Genomic DNA, 21,649 nt, shown 5'->3' on the forward strand with positions numbered 1-21,649 from the left:
CTATAGGTTTCAATTTTATCGCAACTACGTCGGGTGTGATGGTTTTGAACGATACAACTGATAAGGTGCTTACAATACAAGGCCATGAATTACCCAGAGTTGCCGAATACATATATTTCGGGATATGCTTAAACGAAGGGCAGATATACATGGAAAAAGCACGAACAGTCTGTTAGGGCAAAACGGCGAAGATATGCCGGGATAATGACACAGTCAGCATTATCGGGGTACAATAAGCATTCGATAGCTTTTTTGCCGAAAAGAGGATCCACTACATTTGTTATCGGCCATCTTCGGAGCCCCATGGAGCGACTCCACAGGCGTTTCTTGGGAAAAGAGTCACCTAACGCAGCAAGATGTACTGCTTGACAAATCGCCGCTGTCCAGTCAATAAAATGGGCCTTTTCACCTCTCCTGCTGGAACGGAAGGTGACTCAGTCGCTACTGCCGTCAAGAGACAGGGTTTATCGTATACGCGCTTTTACAGCGATAAGCTGCTTAACCACAAGCGTAATCAGGTGCTTCGTAAGGAGCAGGCGACAAAAATTCATTGACGGCGGCGGACCATAGCTTAACCGCGGCCACGTTTTCGTTTTTACGTAAAATATTAAAACCATTTCCGCTTCACTGCATGCAGCATATATCTCGCAATACATAAGTGACCCCGAACATGGGGGGGGGGGGGGGGGGGGGTTGCCTGCCCCACCTCCCCCTTAACTTTTTGCGCTCCTTTCACCAAAATCTAAGTGCTTGCACTCAGATCACATTTTTGACAATGGTTTTTCTTCATAGATTTTATTAATGTACAGAGCAGTGCGGCCGAGCTATATGACTCCGTAGCCAGTCGCAAAGCTTTTCATTTAGTAACCTAAACCAATCACGTCATAGCAGGAGCCGTTGGTTGCCTGACCCATGTTCATGAGCATGATTAGCAGACTTGAAACACATTAGCTTTTTTTATGATATCGATCACTCCTTGTGTACACATCTTATCAAGCTGCGTATTTCAATCTTTATGTGCATTTGCAAGTCTACCTTTGCACAGTGCCAAATAAAAAGTATGCAAAGAAATGAAATTTGTAAAAAATTCAACATTAAATAAATAAAAACACAAATTTAGCCTGGTTGGCTACACGGATGCTAAACAGGCTAAACACGCATGTGTTTAGCCTGTTTGGCTCATGGTTTTGCATTGCTGGTTCGTCGGCACGTCTGGCGGCGATATTAGGCTGAGGTTAAGTTGATCTCATATGTTCGCGCCGCAGATGAAAGTGGATGAAGTCGAGGCGTGATCGACTGCGGCGACAGCGTAGCACTATCGTGTGGTGGCCAATGAAGCTCAGCTGTCCACGCCGTCACGGGTTTTACACCCATTCGCGGCAATACTTATTTATTTTATCTCTGCATGGGACAAGATCATTCTTAAGGTCAGGCTTCACTCTCGGTCGTCGAAGTATGTGACCATTCTGTGTTTAAATCAGCTTTAACTAATCTGATGGTAACATAGTACATAGTGTTTTCGCACTAGAAATTAAATGAAATATTATTATAACGAGCAGTTAAAGGAGCATAGTCACCTAACATTTGGGCACGTGTTTTCTTCTTTGTAATGATGCGGAAAGAATTATTATACATTATTATACTGTTTTGCTTTTTCGGTTTCAACAATTTAACGATGGCTGTGAGGTCGAAGTGTGGTATAGGTCACGTGAGGCATAAAAATTCGTTGTCATTACGGCTCTTGAGGAAGGCTGGTTTCAGCATAGAGAATCAAAACGCTGAAGCCACCCAATTTAGATGTCTACACTCCTTCATCTGTGAAGTCCACCCGTGAATAAGTGCAAGACATCAGCTAACTTGTGTGTTGTGTATTCAGCGTTGCACACTAACGAAATGCGGGACACTGGAAAGTGAATTTTCGGGTAGAAGGTACGTTCAATCCAATTTTTGATGAAGTCTTTTCCGCATGCAAACATCGGCTACATTCAAGTTTTTCCCTAAAACGAAGGGCATCTTATATGCATTGACAAATGTTATCGTGGATGTTCTCACGCCACAGCACACAACAGGGCGAGTACATGACATTCATATTAATGCGGCATCGAGCAGCGCAATACTGCACATGGTTAGCATGGCTTTCTGACCATCCTTCGAGCAGCCTGGTTGAATTTTTACTGGCGCCTCTTACAGCCCGTGAAAGTTACGACTACTGCAATTTGTGCGACATTCTCACCACTCACTATGTATTCTCTGTTCAGCAGCAACTCAAGAAGGCCGAAGAGCAACGCAAGCAGACCGAGGAGCAACTCGCGCAGACTGGGGAGCAGCTCATGCAGACTGAGAAGCGAGCCGCACAGACTAAGGAACAACTCAAGCACTCTGTGCAGCAACGCAAGCAAACTAAGGCGCAACTCAAGCAGACTAAGAAGCAACTGGACCAGACCGGGAAGAACCTCAAGCAGGCCCAGGAGAAACAAATGCAGACTGGGGAGCAACTCAAACAGACTGCGGACACCGAAGAAGCCTCTACGCCAGACGCTGCGTTAGAGGCGCCCAATGTCTCTGGCGAGAGTCCGGACGATCCCTCACCCTCTGCAGACTGCTCCGAGGAACAGGTCGTCGGTGTTGAATGCCCTGAGAACCCAGAGCCGACCCAGCGTGTACGGCGCTCCGTGGCTGCGTGGGCGACCTGTATGCGAGAGGTCTTTCTGGCAAAGTACGACGCTATTGATAAACTTGTGCATCTACAGCGATAGCGATAACAAGCTTGAAGGGGACGTGGGAATGCTCACGGTCGGGTGGTGCGTGTCGACAAAGTCGTTGTAGTCATTATTACTTTCTGGGTAATGTTAACACTTCGTCCTGGGCACTGTGACTATCTGTTATGGCTCTTCCAACAGTTGAATTCAAGGCAACTGTGCAGGCGCGGAATGCAGGACCCTCAGTTTGGGGCCCATCAGATCTCGCGTACACTTGGTTCTTTTCATTCTCACATCTATAATGTTCATTTCCATTTCACTTGCTTAAAATCAACCGCTTTGATTTTCGCACGCAGATACATCCAATAATTGTCTACGCCCTTTCGCTGAATTTTTAATGTCCCCCCCCCCCCCTCCCCCCGCTGCTTGCTGCAAATAAAAGAACACATTGCGATGGCCAATTGAAGGTATCGAAGCTGCATGATGGAACACAAATTTTGCTTTTTTAGGAGCGCAAGTAAGAGTACGTCCTGTGATTAAGTTGCAGAGACCCTCGCAGTGATTTCCGAACGACGTTTGACGCACCTCCTTCACGTGAACGGTGTTCGCAGGCGACGATCATCGCAGCAGCCGCCGATGTGCGCACAGCTCATCGGCCCCACCTTTGCCGATGAAGGGATGACACCTGAACCCACCGGCCAATGGCCGCTCTGGAATCCCAGGGAGTCGCAGACCCGCAGCTTGCTTGAGGAGAGGCGCGTGGTCGAGACTGACCCTCTGTTCTCCTATAGATAGTGAGTTATCTTCTTCTTCAAACGACACCTCTTGAGGCACATCTCCATGTCACCGTCACGCTAGCCGCCGATAATTCTGCATAGCTGGGCGTGGTTGTTTGTGCTATTCGCCCTGGAGGTGTCCGGGTTGGCAATTTTTCTTTTTGTTGATCGTTTGCTTACCAATTCTCAGCCGCTTCGTAACGTGTAGACGCCGGGAAGGTGTCCCAGCAGAAAAGAGGAAGATAAAATGCAAAGAGAAAAGAAGGGATAATCACAAGAAAGTGGTTGGGAACGAGATGCGACCTGCGCACACCCCCGCACGGAAAAGTACGTACTTATTGGTAACATGATCGATGTTAATTCGAAATCTTTGTTCACGGCGTGTTTCTCAAAGATACGAGATTATAAGAGCACTGTAAGATACCGGGATAGGAATATATAAGGTAAGAGTCCATTTCTCCGATGTGTAGCAAAATCTTTTGCTTTTCTCGATGGGGTTGTTGTTTTTTTCTGCTGCTTTAATTAACCTCCCATTGATAAAAACTACGAAAATTTAAAACAATATACATCCCCTATGCTCCTTTGTTTCGGTGACTGTTGTCTTTCGTCACTTTTATTCAGAACTGCTGGGCATGACTGCACCCGCTGATCAATAAGGCCAAGATGTGCCAAAGCAGGTTATTGACGTGGTTGTTGATGCTAATACAGTAGCACAAACACGCCACAAGGATCAATAGCTACCACAGGCAAAGCAAGAGAATACAAGTTTGCCACGTTAGTTGTTTATTAATAACGGCAGTTAGCGTATGTTCTCGCCTGACCCGGTATTTCTCTCGCTCTTTCATTTTCCGTTTCAGTGTCCGGGACACGCTGTTCAAGTATGGTACGTATTACATCGACTTTCTGCTCTACTATGCGTCCCTCGTATTTCGTAAGTGTCAGACAGAACGTACTCCGACACTGCTGGCAGAAGCGAGCTGCGTGACTGCGGCTACTGGACGAACACGGCCGTATGTGGCCATTTCAGAAAGAAACCTTGGACCGCCCCCATCCTCGCCCTTTAACCGAGATAAGGTTCTGGGGCCGTGGCAATCGATTGTCTTAAAGGCCTAAAAGGCTTTGTTCAGCTTCCTGAGACCGACTGGCTTGGGGGACCAGTTGTGACAGTCCCCCTCCACCCCTCTCTTTTTCCCCTTTTCAGTCCCCTCATCCCTCTTCCCCTGTGCAGGGTAGCCAACCAGAACACTCTTCTGGTTAACATCCCTGCCTTCCCTCTTCCTTTTTATCTCTGAACTTATCTTAAAAAAAAAAATGATGCCCAGGCTTAGCTTGGTTAAGCCATGAATGTTTTGCGCGAGGTATTGCTTGGCGGCGCTCCATTTTCTCAGCAGCTTTTCCTCTGTGACGTATGGATGGATGGATGGAGGGATAGGAGCGCCCCCTTTGAAACGGTGCGGTGGCAACCGCCACCATGCTCAGGCGTCTTTTTGTTTTCTTTCTTTTTTTCTTTCTTTGTTTTTTTTTACGTGGTTTATTGGCTTCCCGGCCGCGCCCAAGGGCTGAACTGAGTGATTGCAATATGCTACGCATAACAGGAACAGGGCGAGTTTTTACTGGGACGAAAGGAAAGAACAAGCGTCGTGAGCAGCACTCTCAAAGCATAGACTTTTTGAATATCACCTAGAGGCAAAAAGTTGGCGCCACCGTCTATGCGAGTTTCATCCACAGCGGGAATGCCGGGAAGGCGAGGTTTCTTATTTGGCTTGATTTGAATTAGGCTGAAAACGTAGACTGTGCCTAGAAATCTGCAGGTGCGCCGCAATGTGCTAATCTGCATGCGCGCAGATTACATTATAATATTCGTGCGCTTTTCACTTCTTCAATAAATTTAACAAAAGTGTTGGGCTGGTATCGTCAGTGTCGCAATATTTCTTTGAGTTTTGCCGGGAGAAGGCATATTATTAAGGTAGAATTCACTTTCATGCCCAGCAATGCCTAAGCCTAATATGAAAACTTCGTCTTCCCGGCATTCCCCGCATCCCTCCATGGAAGTTCACGTGTTTGAGCTTCGTTCATTGGAATAATGCGGGAAGCCGTTTAACGCAGGAGGCGCGTGAGCAACGGGACAAATAAAAAAAAATAAAAAAGCACAGACGTGGGGAACAGCTTTTGGCATAATTAGTTTTAAGGGTACGTCAGTCGCTGACTGCCGCTGCCGTTCCGTCATCCTCCACGGAGGACGCTAAAGGCTACTTCTGTGCTTTGAATGCCAAAACATGTTCTCATCTTGAGTTCAGCTGCGAGGTTCAATTAAGACATTCCTTTCTTTCTAATGACACACCTCCTCAGGGAACTCATACACTAGGTTCAATTTCATTGACGATTGGGCGCCGGGGGTTTCTGGCATGTGAGTTGCGTGCTCGCCTCGCACTCTGAAAGTCCTTGCTTCAATTCCCCGCAGCTTTGGAAGAAAGTTTATTTTTCTCATTTCTCTCTACTAAAAGTCGCTGTCTTATGGTCTACTGCTGACGTCGTGCGAGACCGTGGTGACGTCATTGAGGTTTTGCTGCTGGACGCCGCCGGGCTTCGTTGCCGATGAGCGAAATAATGCATATACGGGTAATTTTGTTCAGGCGCCGGTAGTCAACGCAAAAGCGGATAGAGCCATCTTTTTTGGTGACAAGGACGACGGGGGAAGCCCAAGGACTGTGCGATGGTTGTATGACGCCCCTCTGTAGCATGTCATTTACCTGGGCGTCGATAACTTGGCGTTCATTGGCCGAGACGCGATATGGGCGTTGGCGCAACGGCGTATGGGCGCCAGTGTCGATCCTATGGGTAACAGCTGAGGTGCGACCCAAACGGTGGTTGGAGAAGTCAAACGATGACCGAAACTTATTTAGCAGGGCCTCAAGCTGGGTATTCTGCGGTGGCGAAAGGTTCGCGTCGATTGGGCGCTCAAAGACTGCTTCGGGAGCGGGATCAGGAGACGATGGGGAAGAAGTAAGTGAAGACACTTGCATGCGGCAGGGGTCATCCTCATAAGGGTCCCAGGCGACGATGGAAGCGAAAGGCTGGACACGTCCCAGGCATTCACCGCGAAGAAGATTAGAGGGGCACAGGAATGAATTTGACAGGGGCAAGGCGCTCCAGCCGGCTGAGACGGTAAGGACGGCGAATGGCAGGGGTAGACAGTGACGAGAAGCGAAGGAGTCGGACGGGATGAAGATGACATGGCCGTTGGATGCAGAGTCGCAATGAACAGAGGCGAGCACAGCAGAGCACGGCGAGATCACGACGTCATCAGCCACAGTCAACTTGGAGCACGGGTTAGTGGAAGCGCTCACCGATGCGTCGCCGAATGGAAGAAGGGCGACTTCGGAACGAGTGCAGTCGATGACAGCTTCATGTCGCGAGAGAAAGTCCCAGCCTAAGATGACGTCGTGAGACGGCGATGCGAAGACGATGAATTCAACAACGTACAGAACGTCCTGAATAGTAACTCGAGCTGTACAGGCCCCCAAAGGCGCGATAATTTGCGAATTAGCGGCGCGAAGCATAAAACCAGATAGCGGAGTCATCACTTTTCGTAACTGGCGGCACAATTTTGCACTGAGTACAGATACAGCAGCACCGGTGTCATCAAGCGCGAAAGCATCGGTGCCCTCCACAGAAACGGTGATCAGATTGGCCGGAGAAAGTCGAGGTCTTGAGCTTGGCGACGAGCACGCAGTTCTTGCCTCCGGAACTGCGAGCACTAGTTTTCCGAAGGGGAAGAGGGACGACGGCGCATCGGGGAAACCGAGCAGCGACGCGGAGATGGAGAACGGCGGCGAATAGAGGGGCTGTAATCGGAGGAACCAGTGGGCTCAGAAGGCGAAGTGCGGTGAAAAGGCTGGGGAGGGGCGTAGGCGTAACCTCGAGGGTCGGTATCCGCAGCAGGGGACGAAACTTGGCGGCGGCAGTGACGCATCACGTGGCCAGGAATGCCGCAGGCATAACAAATGGGTAGGTTGTCTGGTGTGCGCCATTGGCGGAAACGTTGCGGTGGTGGCCGGGCAGGACGAAATGGGGTCGACTGCGGTGGATGTTGGTACGACACGAATGTGTCTGGGCGGGGACGCCTGACTGCTTCGGCGTAGGTTAGTGGCGCAGCGACGGGAGACTGGGAGGAAACCGGCGGCAGGGCCTCGGACACTTGCTCCCGGATCACGTGCTGGAGTGTCGGAGTTAGGTTAGATGGACTCGGAACGGTAGGAAGAAGCGAAAGCTGCCGCGCAACCTCCTCACGGACAAACTGCTTGATCTGGAGCAGTAGCGAGCTGTCCTCTGTCGTCATGCTCAGGCTAGTTACTGTGTCGTCTGTCTGTGCAGAGGGCTGCCGAGTGAAAACGCGCTGTCGGCGGAGCTCGTCGTAGCTTTGGCAGTGGTCGAATATATCGGTGACAGATGTGACGTTTTTGCCCACAAGCATATTGAAAGCGTCGTCTTCGATTCCTTTCAGGACGTGTTTAACTTTTTCGGCCTCCGCCATGGACGCATTGACGCGCTTGCAGAGATTGACGACATCTTCTATGTAGCTGGTGTATGATTCACCACTCTGCTGTGCGCGAACGCGAAGACGCTGCTCGGCGCGAAGTTTGCGTACTGCCGGACGGCCGAAGATGTCGGTGAAGCTGGTTTTAAATTCGGTCCAGGTGTGAAGTCCGATTCGTGGTTTTGGAACCAAAGGTGGGCGACGCCGGTTAGGTAGAAGATGACGTTGGTGAGTTTCATAGTGTCGTCCCAACAGTTATGGGGGCGCTCACCCTGTCGTAAGAGGACAACCAATCCTCCACGTCGTGATCGTCCGCACCGCTGAAGACGGCAGGGTCGCGCTGGCGGAGCGCACCATGGCAAGCAACGGGTGCCGGCAAGGAGCTGGCTGGCTGGTTGGCGTTGGCAGGCATGGGGGTAGTGATGGTACGGTTGCGTAGCTCCAGGACGGAATCTCGCACCTCCACCAAGATGTAGCGGCCTTTATTGGCAAGAGATGACTGGTTGTTAAGGCCGGCTAGAGCGGGCAAGGGCAGGTCCGGTCCCGGAACAGCTGGTGCTTTTGCCGCGCGTCCGTTCTGCTGCTTCAGCTGCCGATCGTCGTCTTCTCGCCTCGCGCCGCGCATCGGTTCTGTTGCTCCGTCTGCTAAGCGTCTTCCTCTTTACAATATATATATATATATTTGAATGAGGGGCTCGTTACAAGTATGAGAGAATCCAACAGCCACAGAAGCCAACATTTTGCGGTGTTGATCAATTTAGAATATTACTGAATATGTTGTCGCTTAAAGCTAATTGAGTAGAAAAGCAGAAGAAAAAACAACCACATGCCGCCGGTGGGAGCCGAACCTACGACCTCCGAATTACGTGTCCGGTGCTCTACCAACCGAGCCACGGCGGCGGCTGTCAAATCGTCTGCTTTCGGGGATATTTATGTTTACAAGTGACTTAACCTTCAGAGTGTTCATTAGCGCCACCCAGGTTCATAAGCGGCGGACGTAGTGCGTCCTGAGTTACCGCTGGTGTGACGTGGAACGTCATCGAACGACGAGGGTGGAAGCTGTGTGAGAACCATCTTATGCTTCCTATGGCGGCAAGGCTGCCAGAACCGAGGCCCTCGCTAAGCAATTAAGCTTAGCGATTAAGCTTAGCCTTCTCTTGATTGCCTAATTATATATATATAAACAAAGCAGCAAAGCACGCAGGGGCAGACCGTGACCCCCGGCAAGCCAGACAGCTTCCTCGCAATAGAGAAGTGATCTCTCTTTCCTTTCTCCCCTTGCTATCTCTCCCTCCGTGCCCCTTCCTACGCGTAGGGTAGTATACTGGGCATCGCCTAGTTAGCCTCCCTGCCTTTCCGTTCGTCTTTCTCTCTCTCTTTTTCTTATTTCTTCATGTACTGAACTTTTGGGGTAGTTTGCAAGATTTTGTCTGTGGATGCTTTGGTAACTCTGCATCGCTGACAAAGCGCTTATGCTATATCGTTATCGACTGACAGGCGCGTTCTAAAGTTTTAAGGTGAAGGCCTTTAATGTCTCATACTTTCGTGACCAAAATGTGTTAGCAAATGTGTCCGCGTTTCGGATGCACGCCTTATATGGGCATATGCCAATCAATAGCCAATCGATACTGAGCACTAGTGAGGGCAAGGGCGGAAGACACAGCCGCCATGCCAGCTCGGTTGTTTGGAATGAACAAAGGCGCGTCTATATAGTGAATATGGTGTCTTCGTTCACTCCCATCATCCTCCCTTCCCGTTACGGCGAGGTTCAGGTGTCCACCGAGATATGCGAGACAGATACCTTTCCTCAAAAACAAATTAACCGTCGAGCAAGGCTTAGAGCCGAACGGGCGATGGCGCTCTGTGGACTCCCTGGCAGCGTTGCAAGACGATGTCGCGTTCCGCTCTTAGAGGCCAAGCTTAACATCTTAACCACACATCAGTGACACAAGCAGCAACACTGTGCTTAAGGCTTTCGCCTCACCGCACTTTAGGACAACAAAGTGCCCCCCTTAATTTTTTAACCATGGCATCTTCTGAACTGTGCGCCCTCCGCCTCTGTGTGTGTCCACAGAACGCTTCGACGATTGGCTCAAGGACATGCACCACGAGTACCTCAAGCTGGTCAGCTGGAAGAGCCCCTTGCGCACTGCCCTGCTGCTCACGGTGAGTGGACTGTCCCTGTGTGCTACGCACGCCTCCTTATCGAATCGAAGTCCGCATTTAGAATCTCTGTAGCAACATCTTGCTTGCATTATAAACCTTTTCAAAAGGAGGTCGATGGGCGCCCCCATATTGGGCACTGGGCTGTGCTCGTTCTCTACACAGCCCAGAAAATCCTGGCGACTGAGCGAAAACAACGAAGTCGAAACTCACTGTTTTCCTGCGCAGTGAAATATAGCGTTAAACAGTTTATCGAGGCGAAAGTTTAGAGGCCCGAGTACTGTGCGATGTGAGTGCACGTTAAAGAACCCCAGGTGGTCGAAATTTCCGTAGCCCTTCAACGGCCTCCCTCATAGTCTGAGTCGCTTTGGGACGTTAAACCCAATAAATCAAATCTCTTAGAGCACAGTATATTGGTCATACTTGCTGTTTAACACATTTGTAGGACAGCTGCTAAATTCCACATTTAAAGAGTTATGTCCATGAAGAAGCTTCCATAGTGGCATCTGTTACACCAGATGGTGCGACAAAACCGCGCAGGGGGAAACGTCCGCATCATGCTGCAGTTGCACTATTTGCCGGAGTGAGAGTCGCGAACGCTCCTCCCCTGTAGCTTTCTCTTCACTGCCAGCTAAAACTCCGCTCACAGAGATACTTGAATGTTTCCTCATCTCTCCGCCTTTCGCAGGTGTTGTTGTTCGCGACCTGGGCGGGATGCCTTCTGCAGCTGCTGCTCGCCCCGGCTGTCGCATACCTCATTGCACAGCTCTTCGGCGGGGGGTAAGTGACGCAGTGAACAGTTACGAAAACACTGGCCGGAGGAGTCGCATCCCGCAACGCTCACCACTTGAGCGATTTTGTTCAGGCCTCTGGTGTCGTACCTATGACGTCTTGACCATGGTTCCGGTGCGCAGTTATACTTTCGCTTCTCTCGATTGATAGTGAGCAGAGCAATTATTTACGCGTTTTTCTTCCAAGGCACTGCGAATGTGGTCTTGGACTCTTAAGCACTTCGTCTACCTGTACAAAGGGTACAGGACAACCCGTAGGTGTGTGAACAATAGCTGAGCGTTTTTAGATCCTTGCAGTCAGGATCTGAGTTGTCAGCCGATAAACTCTCCTAGGCGTTGATTTAGTCTTCATAGACGGATCCTTGTAACACTGCACGCGTGTGAGGTGCATTTCCACAAAGGCCACAGTCCTTCCGTTTCTCTACTGCGCTCTGGAAAGACTAATATTTTAGGAAGCGTTCAATTTGGAATGATCATGTTGATGATTGCTACTGGTTGTAGTAGTGGAGGTAGCGCAGAAATTAGGAATACGGTACATTAGCAATTTTTCGAAAATATTTGAAACCTACCAAAGTGGTTACACAAGTATGACGCTGCTGTGTATTGTTTTTCTACACGTTAAAATGCAACTATTAGATTCTCGAAAGATTATCAACGTCGAGGCATAAACGGAAATGAGCACTGAAAACATTCTTTCTAAATCTCTCTCGTTTCTCGTTATGCTTTGCCTACGAGGTCTGTCTCTTTCATAGAAAATGACTTCACTTTTGTGAGCTTCTGTACCTGGTTTGTGGAGCTGTTTTTCATTGTTACTTTGTCTCTACTTCTAGCAGCCCCGTCGTTTCTGACCAGACTAAGGTGAGTGTTCGCGTTTCTCCTCCGACATTTCTCGCCCTTGCGGTCAAGTATCGCAAGAGATTTCGCGCTCTGCCTCTGTGCTCGGAGGCGAAAGACAACTCAGTGGTGCTGTGGTAGTTGTCACTGGAGCACGTTAATTTGTTGAGCGTTTTATAAGAGAAAGGTGTTTGAGCGGATCTTGCTGCAATAAAAAGTCGCAGGTCAAAATTAATCATAATTTTATGATTTCTTCTTCACCGGAGTAAGCACTATTTCACTATTTCATAGACTTAAGACAGAAACTCAACCCAGAGGTAAGAGCTAATCTGGCGAACAATTTCCTCCTGGATACTTTTCGTTCTTATAAAGCTCTGCATTCGTAGTGACAACATAAATGTGCGCTTGTCACAATTCTAAAGTGGGCATGAACATAGCAGACCTAACATACTTCAATTAGTAAAACAACAATACAATCAACACTCTTCACTGCATGAAAAAATGGATGCAGCTTTCTTTCGTGTGCTCTTGCGCCCTTGTGTTTGTTTATACATCAAATAATAAGATATACACAGCTTAATAACTCAGTGGCTCTTCCCAGTGAAAGGATCTCCTTCCAGCCAATGCGCCTGCCGATTCTGATGTCCATGCTAGCGTGACAACGCCAGGGAGCGGCGCCACAATGGAGAGAAGTCTATCCCCGATCACAGAGGGAAGGGATCATCCCCTTTCTTCTACCACTCCCTGCGTTGTCACACCATCAGGTGCATGAGAATCAGCCGACGCCATTGATGGAAGGGGGTTCTTTGACGGGGAAAAGCTGCAGAGATCTTTAGTTTCATCCGACTATAGAGCAAAAATATGCATGGACAGCAGAGAACCGACAGGATCCTGCCCTTGCGTCTCTTTGCCCTGTCGTTGACCTGCGCTCTTTTCTAATCATGTGGTCCTGTCACACTGCGGTTAGCATTTAGTGCGTTGACTTCGCTTACCTGTGCGGTATGAAAACAACTGATGCCTTCTTTCATTCCTAGCAATCATTTGCTCGGCTCCATATTGAGTTATGCCCACACGCAATAACTTCTAACACTGTGCTGTTCATTAGAGTTTCCATCATTCCACTGTGTGCCACCACGGAGAATTTTGTATCCTAGCCCACATGCGTACAGCACCAGCTTTGCGCAAAGTAATTCACAGCTCCTAAGAGCCCACATGACAAAATCAAGCTGTCCAAACAATGCAATCATAGCCTTGGCTCTCCTTTTTCAACCGCCGTCCAGTCACGCAAGAGTACCTTTCCCGGGCGCTTCTTCAAGCCGGCGAATGACCTCATCAAGGTCTTGAACCTCGACATGCGAGTTTCGGTGAGGAGTTTGTCTTTTTTCTCATTTGTCACAGCTCTTTCAGTGTGTATGAGTGAGTGGGCGTGAGATAAAAAAGGGGAAAGGAAACCTCTTCATAAAGTCTGACCTGACGATTCAGCGTAACCTGGTGTCCCATGCAAGAGAGAAAGCCATGACAATTGGAGTCTTGAAATAAGGTCACCACCAGCAGCAAAAGACCTCGTCTTTATTTTGAATTTTCAATAAATGTTTCGACTACTACTACTATTCATAAAGTAAGAATGGGCAGGGTGTTACTACAATAGGATGCAAACCAGGAACGATGGACCAAAGATGTTTCAAGGAAGGCTCCTGAGCCAGTCTCGGTCCTAACATCGAAGATGGCTGGAAGGTGTCTCCATGAGCACTCGCATTGTCTGTTATTGCCTTATGTGCAGGTCATGGCAAATCACCTGTCTTTCTGTGTTGCCTCATCGCATTACGGCTTTGCAGCAAAAAGAATAAGCAGTGTATTCAGTATGTTTTGCGTCAATCACTAACATTTCCTTCTCATTTACCCTAACATTTTTGTTCATGTTCCACATTGCAAAAACGTTCGAGGAAATCTCGACCATTTTTGACAAGGCCGAAAGGTAAGCTAAAAACTAAACAGATTATTTATTTCACTTAAGGTGTCATTGTAATAAATTCGTCGGATCAATTTCGTACTACGACGAAAGCAATCTGTTCTTTAGACCGCATGCAGTATACAATTTAATGCAATTCACATGTCTTTGTGCCTTGCGCACATGCGTTCATTTCTTTTTATACTTCCTCGCATTTCTGTCTTGCTTCAGTGGCTGCATGGCAGGGGATTAACAAGGAAACGATCCCCCCCCCCCCCCCCCCCCCGCACCATAAAGAGAATAGTTCAATTGCTGACACCATAGGCATAGTCTTACTTGTTTGCAAGGTTGATTGTTCCAGTAGCCACGCCTTTCTTCGTCAGTTGCGTAAGGCAAAAAATAGATTATTACACACCATGTCACGTAAGTTAGTCGATGCCGCATAATATCACCGCCAATTTCTGACCGCCTTCAACACCGCCTTGGCTGCGCATAATAGCCACTTGGTTTCGACGATCCAACTGCAAGGTTCCTTTGCCCGCCCCTCCGTATTCAGTGCCGCGCGCACTAAACAGCTACAGTCCGATACAATTCAATAACGAAGCGACTTTTCCCCTTCAAAGGACCCCCTTCCAATCAATGGCGTGTGCCGATTCTCATGAGCCTGCTAGCGTGACAATGCAGGGAGCGGCGTGACAATGCAGGTGGGGGACTATCCCCGGCTATGGAGAGAGCGGACTACCCCCTTTCATCTGCCACTCCATGCATTGTCGCACTACAGGCTCAGGAGAATCATCCAGTGCCATTTGCTGGAAGGGGTCGTTTGACGGGAAAAAGCCGCTGCGTTCTTGAGCTGTGTCCGACTACAGCGTGACGATCTCTAGTCATGAAGGGAAAGGACTATCGCTTCTCATCTGCTACTTCCTTCATTTTTGCGCTAGCAGGCTCATGAGAATCGCCAATGCCATTGACTGGAAGGGGACCTTTGGCAGAGAAATTCCACTTCGTTCTGTAGTTGCACCTCACTGTAGCGTACAGTAGCAACCATGTCAGACACGAGCAAACATCGTAGGTTTCTCAGCTAGGCATCGGAGTCTGAAGAAGCGGCTCGTGGCACCCCCTCTCCCTTGCCTCTGCGTACAATTGCGTCCTAAAAGAATTCATTTCGTGGTCGCCGTTTCCTACCGCTCTTTTTTTCTGTGTTCAGCGCACTTTCTTACCTCCCTGTGTGCTTTGCGCAGCCTTTTCTCTTGGAAGAACGTCAGCACCACGTTCTTCTTCATGCTGGCGCTCATGGAACTGACGGTGTTCGCCTTCTGGCAGGGACAGGAAGCCGCTGTGCAGGTCGCAGGTGCGTGCACGATCGTTCTTTTTTGTACCTTGCCTCATTTGTTTCATAGTGACCAGTATTAAAGCCACGTTTCCTGTTTCCGCGTACAATGACGTGATGCGTGACATGCGTGACTGCGGGCAGCTGCGCTGTGTGGTACGAACACAGTGGCATCACGAGTGACCGCATAGTGACGTGAGGCAAACACACAGCTACCAGACAGGAAATTACCACTGTATACAGCTTTGAAATGTGACGCCACTGAATCTCTCCTTACGCAGTGGTAAGTGCATTGCGAGTTTATTTATCCATTACACTAGCAGATCTTATCGACAGTCTTCTTCGATGCGTATTATTCAGACAACATGGACTACAGATATTTGTTAGCTTATTTACGAGAGCACCCGGACGTTGTCTGGACAGTTGCGACTCTTGCCCATCGAAAAAACATTTTTATGGTAGTATACCGCAAAACAAGAAAAGAAAATGAAGGCTTTTTACAGCAGATTTATGCGTCATACTTTATTAACTACAGTCGCAATAGCCTAGACTGCTGATGCCGATTGTTGCCCAGGGGCTCTGGATGTCAGATATCGAAGCAAGAAGTGCAGTTACCTTACATATTATGCCACACTGAGTAAGCATTTCGGCAATACTTTCAAACGCAGCAGGAGGTCGCGCTGGCATTTAGGGCCGACGGCCCTTGAGGTTTGCTTTGTGTTAACCCTTTGTGCGCGCGCTGCGTTTTCAGTGACGGGCATCCTGCTGAAGTTGTTCGTTGTGGACCAGGTGTTCAGGCGCTTCCCCCACCTGGCGGCCAGGTACGACCTGATCGGCCGCGCCTGGAACAAGCTGCCTGTGCGTGACGCGGAAGTCACCGGGCGACGCGAGAACCGCGGATAGACGCCGGCAGGCGCGCCTCGCGCTGCGTCGGGCTCCCTTCTTTCGATGGCAGGCACAGTCCGCAGCTTCCAACCCTGAGAGGCCAGGCATAGCTCACTACTGCTAGCCGAGCGCACACCGATCCCTTAAGGGTGGGAATCTATTTCGAGATAGCCGGCTGATCTGCATTGCCACGACTGGGAGCCTATGGATGCAGGCTATGGCTGCCGGGAGAGCGACACCTACGCCAGATATCTTTGGCGAAGAAAGCGCACTATGGCGTTTCGCACCTGAGCTACCCCGCCATTGGAAGAGGTTGCCGCCTAAAGCTGTGCGCCATGAGCACATTTCCGGCTTTGTTTTCCTCTTGTATAACTCGTTTGAGGGCACTGTGCAATAAAGTCTGTCCTGCAGTCTCACAATCTTGCTGTGTCGCACTTTAATATATCGCCCCGGTAGCACCGAAAGAACCGCAAGTTTCTACGTATGGTGAATGCTGTAGCAGGTAACTACCTCTGCGGATGTAACTTGAAGCTCGAGCAACATTGGAAACTAAGCATCTAGCTTGGCTTAAAGGCTGCTGAAATGTTTTTCAAGAAAGTTGAGTTAAAACTGTCAGTTTACTTATTTCTTACCCTATAACCCTGATATCATGCATCATTTAAGATGCATGCAAGCATCTTGAATCCTCGAAAATGGGATTACGCCATCACGGCCTTGCAGAGGCTCCGGCTGCCACCGGCGAATGGCCACGGCAGCCGTGACGTTAGAACTGCGCTCTACACCAGCGCTCTCGTGACTAGCAGACGGCACATGTTGTGCTGCCTTCCAGTCGTGGTCATCCTAGCAATGAAGTTGAAGAGCCAGAAAAAATCCTGCATGGTGGTGGTGGTGAAAAACCTTTATCGTCTATTTTTACAGAGCTTTTATTGAGCTAGTGCCCTATTGGCCCTTTCCCCTCACAATAAGGTGGAGCCCCATTGGCAGGCAACGCCGCCCGCGACCGTTGAACCTAGGCCTTTAGGGTCTTTAGGTCGTGGCAGCCGAGCAGAGCCGCCTCCCAGTCCTCTCTGGTGGGGTTGGGGGGGGGGGGGATAGATGGGTTTGTTTGACTCGCCCAAACCATGCGGAAAGTGTCAGCCACATCCCCACACGACGCACGCGCCATCAAAGGATGTGTTGAAATGTTTAAGCACCGCCGGGCACAGTACAGTATTAGTGAGAATTTTGATGAGGAGGCGCTGGTCAGCGCGATCCAGTCCCCTACAAGGGGCCAGGTAGCGCCGGTGCTCCTTCTTGTAGTCATCGGTGATGTGTTTCAATGTAAGGGCGAGATTGTCTGATTGAGAAAGCAGTCGTATGACGGCCAAGCAACGGAGACGAAAAGGCTTTGGTTACAGCGAGTTTCATATACCAGAGACACCCAGGAAAGAAACAAATGGGGTCGCGTACTGGTCGCCTTTGGTGTTCCCTTTTGTGCGTTCGCTGTGCAGTGACAACAAAGAACGAAGCCGAGTTGGGCTGCGCTTGTACCAATGCATCCATTGTTAATTCACCGCAGTCCACCATAATCTACAACCTTAATTCAGTACAATCGCCAAAATTCAACGTAATTCAGTCTTAATGCACATTAAGAAGGCAAAATATATCTATAGTCCATCACTATCCACCGTAATCGTACTTATTACTTCGCGCAGCAACTTAATCCAATGTACTCGACTCTTTATACAACCTAATCCAGCTTAATCATCCGTAATCAACCTTAATTCAACGCAACCCACCCGTAATCTAGCACAATCCACCAAAATACAAATTCATCCACACTACTGCAACTTAATACAATTCTTAATCCACCATTCTACAGCTATCCAATTCAATACACCCTACTGCGACCTACTTAAATGTTTAGATTTATTGGAGTTTAACGTCCCAAAGCGACTCAGCCTATGAGGGACGCCGTAGTGAAGGTCTCCGGAAATTTCGTCAGCTGGGGTTCTTTAACGTGCACTGACACCGCACAGTACACGGGCCTCTAGAATTTCTCCTCGAAAGAAATTCGACTGCCGCGGCCGCGGTCCAACCCAGGTCTTTCTGGTCAGCAGCCGAGCACCATAACCACTGAGCTACCGCGGCGGGTCTAATTCAATGCAATGCCCTTTTATTCCTCCAGAATCCACCTGCCCTACTGCAGCTTAGAATAAACTAATCCACTGTGAGCGAACTTATTCCACAATTACAACCTAATTCAATGTAATCGACCCTACCTCAACTTCAACATACTCTACACCTGAGCCAAAATCTTAACCGCAATATGCTAGAATACATCACAGTCCAACGTAATAGGATAGGATAGGAAAACTTTTAATGTCCAACAGACAGAGGGTAGCCAGAGGGCTACCCGCCTAGACGACGGCCGAAAGGTCTTGACTCTCGGCGGTGGCTTCGGCCAGTCGGACGAGTTGTAACTGAGTCGCCGGGTCGGAGCTCAGTAGTAAGGTCTCCCATTGATCTTTCGTGTTTATACCTCGTCCCTCCCGGGGGGCATGAGGACATTCCCATAGTATGTGGTCCAAGGTGGCTTTAAGTTCGCAGTTTTCGCATTTGTCTCAAAATTGCCCTGGGTGCTAAAGACTCCAGAGGGCCGGGTTTGGAAAGGTGTAAGTTTGTAACCGGCGCCAGTTGATGGCTTGGTACCTGGACAAGAATCTATCCGCTGGAGGAAGTCTAGCTCTTTGAAAACGAGAGTGCTGTGTAGTTTCTCTGTATGTCACCATGCGATCCCTGTCTGTAAAGACCACCTCGCTCGGGTCCGCCCGGAAGGAAAAGCATCGGGCGAACTCGTGGGCCGTCTCATTACCAGGCAGGGATGCATGTGCTGGTGTCCAGACTACTGCAATTTTCCAGTCTATTACATGAGGGCTTAGAATTATATTCGTCAGAGGGTAGACGCGGCCCCTGCTGAAATTTAGTAGGCAACTTTGGAGTCACTGATGATGTACCTCGCTTTTGTGCCTACACAAGGCAGTGCTATAGCAGCTTCCTCTGCAGTCTCTGGGTTACCCGAGATTATGGAGGCACTTATTTTGAGGAGTTGTTTATTATCGACGACCGCGACGGTCATCGTGTTCCTACCATACTCAGCGGTATCCACGTAGACCACGTCCTCGCTCTTGCAGGAGCGGAAGCGTTTCTCTTGTGCCTCTGCCGTCCTGTCCGTCTTTCTGTGTGTTTTGTGTAGAATTTAGCGTTGTTTTTACTTTCCTGAACACAATGTCACACCAACTAGCCCAACCAAAGGTACTGTTAAACGAACTCTGCCCGTTTGGCCCGGCGCACTGAGTGATGACTAGGATGCATATTCCTGAGTAATGAGAGTACAATTATATCGCCCTGAATTTCTCCGAGCATGTCAACTTTGGCGGTTGTTCTGTTATCTCGGCTCAGATTGAGTTTTTCTAGAATGGCCCTGCCGTTTGGGGTCCCGGCTAAGCGTTCGATTTGGGACGTTCTCACTGTCAGTAATTTCTTCCAGGCTATTATGCATGCTTAGCTCTAGGAGGCGGTGTGTGGATGTACGGATGGGCAGTCCTGCAGCTTGTTTCGTGCACCACCTGATAATTCCATCTATCTTTCCCTTTTCTGAAACTTTAAGATCAAGGAAGGGGGCAGCATACGAGATACGGCTATTTATACGAACACCTGTACCAGCCGCATGAGATTCTGCTCTTTCTTGCCGTGTCTCCTGTTGGCAATCCGCTGTATGAGTCGTATCGTTTGTTGCGCGCAGTTCTTCATCTTAGTTATTGCATCACCGTTGTACCCGTTGCTTTGTATAATAATGCCTAGAATTCTGATTTTTTCAACATGAGGAATCTCCGCCCCTTGCGCTTGTAATTTGATGTTAGGGATGATACTAGTTTGTCTTTGATGCAGAGGTCGATAAAAAAGAAGTTCAGACTTCTGCGGTGAGCGTATATTTTTATGATTATTATTATTATCTATAGTTATTATTATTTATTTATTTATTTATTTATTTATTTATTTATTTATTTATTTATTTATTTATTTCATCCTCTCCCTGCCCTTCTTGTGGTAGACTCCCCCGGTGTTCCTCTCCCGTGTGCTTTCCTTTTGCCTTTACTACGTACAGGTGAATACTAACCTTTACCTCCCGATCCCCCAGTGTGGGTATTTGCCATTCTGTCAAAGGCTGCAACAACAGCAACAACATTGCAAGCCCCTACGGCTGACATAGTTTTCGACCTCATTTATGGCCTTCTGTAGCGTACGTTCGATGTGCGCGTCGTGTCCACGGGTCATCCACATGGTGATGTCGTCCGCATACATGCAGAAGTTCAAGCCATCTATCCCCTCCAGCCCCTTCGGGAGCCGTATCATGGCCACGTTGAAGAGAAGAGGGGAAAGTACCGAACCCTGTGCAACGTAATGGGCCGTCTGGCGTGGGCACCGCGTCGTTCGTACCATCGCCGTACGCAAATCCGTCTGGGCCGCCGCGGTGGCTCAGCGGTTAGGGCGCTCGGCTGCTGACCCGAAAGACGCGGGTTCGATCAGTGCCGCGTCGGTCGAAATTCGATGGAGGCGAATTTATAGAGGCCCGTGTACTGTGCGGTGTCATGAAGAACCTAGGTGGTCGTAATTTCCGGAGCCCAACTAGACGGCGTCCCTTAAGTCGCTTCGGGACGTTAAACACCACAAATCAATCAACCACGAAGCCGTCCTTCTTTGTAACAAAGCTCAGGCTTTCGCCTAATTTAGTAAAAGGGAAGTTTATTGAACAGTGCAAACAAACAAAACATTGCATATAAACTCATGGCTGAGGGCAAAACAAATGTATACAATGTGGGTGGCCACCCAGAAACACCACGACCTTATTTTAACACACCGTACATATCACAAATTACAGCCTATAGTGCATAAAACGAGCAGTGAGCAAAGAAGAATCAGTCTCCCGAGGCCAACTATGCGCGGGGAGGGGGGGGGGGGGGGGCAAGGATCTTTCTCAGGGTAATTTGCCCTTACAAAATTATACACCAACATAATCGAACAAAACAGCATAGTCGGTAAAAAGGAGGGGGGGGGGGGGGGGGGGAGTCGGCCTGGCTAATACCGCAGCGTCGGTCGGCATAGCCAGCCGACCTTCATGCACGACAAAGAAGCGTGTCTGCCACCGTCGCAGAAACCGCGCCTCCCCATCCGCTGCAAGTCTTTCAGACAGTTATTGCCAGATGAGGATAGCCTTCGCCGGTTGACGCCGGGCTTCGGCCAGACAGCGGCGACACCAAATACTCACGTAAGAGAAATTTATTGGACCCTCGATCAAAAAAGGTCCCAACACGCACACTGAAAAGCCTCGTATTGTTTAGCTGTTACAGATATGTGCGGCGGGCTACCAGGTCCTCTTGCATGGCCTAAATGCTAGTGATGACGAGTGCTGAATCAATACCAGTTTTTCTTGCGCTACTATGGTTTAATTTCAACAGAGATGAGTAGACTGGGCTTCCTTCTTGTTCCGCACCAATTTTTTAGTCAATCCTACCCAACAAACATAAAACCTCCTCAAAATCTCCCAAAAATGACCCATCGGGACATCTGGAATCTCCCCAGGAGGTGCTCATTTTTCCCGAACACATCTAAAAAACGTCCCCACAACTAGCAATGTCCAAAAAGT

The 21,649-nt window shown here is 49.1% G+C and overlaps 1 pseudogene across 1 annotated transcript; it reads left to right on the forward strand.

Annotated features, from left to right (window-relative positions):
- Positions 1 to 1,995: 1,995 nt before the first annotated feature.
- Positions 1,996 to 16,087, forward strand: LOC149363541 (uncharacterized; annotated as a pseudogene). Its single transcript, XR_016288218.1, has 7 exons — positions 1,996 to 2,716; positions 3,311 to 3,493; positions 4,213 to 4,358; positions 10,087 to 10,178; positions 10,864 to 10,955; positions 14,990 to 15,099; positions 15,830 to 16,087. The product of XR_016288218.1 is annotated as an uncharacterized LOC149363541 (transcript).
- Positions 16,088 to 21,649: the final 5,562 nt, after the last annotated feature.

The sequence above is a fragment of the Amblyomma mixtum genome, chromosome 2 (genome assembly GCF_055824585.1).
Source record: "Amblyomma mixtum isolate Tamu chromosome 2, ASM5582458v1, whole genome shotgun sequence".
Lineage (NCBI taxonomy): Eukaryota > Metazoa > Arthropoda > Arachnida > Ixodida > Ixodidae > Amblyomma > Amblyomma mixtum.